Source organism: Arachis ipaensis, chromosome B04 (genome assembly GCF_000816755.2).
Source record: "Arachis ipaensis cultivar K30076 chromosome B04, Araip1.1, whole genome shotgun sequence".
Taxonomy (NCBI): Eukaryota; Viridiplantae; Streptophyta; class Magnoliopsida; order Fabales; family Fabaceae; genus Arachis; species Arachis ipaensis.
The window spans coordinates 2,428,573-2,429,143 of record NC_029788.2 but is presented as its reverse complement, the minus strand read 5'-3'; the positions used below and the strand labels follow the sequence as shown (position 1 = coordinate 2,429,143).

Sequence of the window (571 nt, the reverse complement as noted above, 5' to 3'; positions counted from 1 at the left end):
ATTTTATTAAAAAAACTTATTATTTGCAAATTAAAATCAGAGATGACGTCGAAATATTTTAAATTTTAAAAATTCTAAGAAAAAAAGGTTAATAAGTGATGGTAGTGCGAGTATAATTAATTATTATATCTAATGAAGACTGGCCTTTTTAGTGTGAAAATAACATTATTGAGTGTAAGTAAAAATAAAGATTAGTTATTTATGTATAACCTGCTAAGGTGGAAACTAAAAAGGAATAGCTTTAAAAAAGTAAAATTATGTAGTATAACTTGTTTACGTGGGTGTGCTACAATTCCCGTGAACGTGAACTTGCATTTGAATTTCAAAATTGATGCCTAAAGTTTACAACCATTTCAATTAAAAAGAGTATGAAAGCATCCATGCTAGTATTTCACGAGGAACAATCACTGTTAAAATATTCTTTTGGAAAACAAAATATTAGCAAATTAAAGTGGACAAGAAAAGTATCAAATCAGAAAAGATGCATTAAAATTTATAATTTAAAATAAAAATTATAATTAAAAAAATAACTAATATTAAATTAAAAAAATTATTAATTGAATTTATATTA

At 22.9% G+C, this 571-nt stretch overlaps 1 protein-coding gene across 1 annotated transcript in view; it reads right to left on the bottom strand.

Annotated features, from left to right (window-relative positions):
- LOC107638250 (xyloglucan endotransglucosylase/hydrolase 2) overlaps nt 1–571 on the bottom strand; it is a gene marked incomplete at both ends in the record, with an annotated part of 2,484 nt that overhangs the window by 1,093 nt on the left and 820 nt on the right.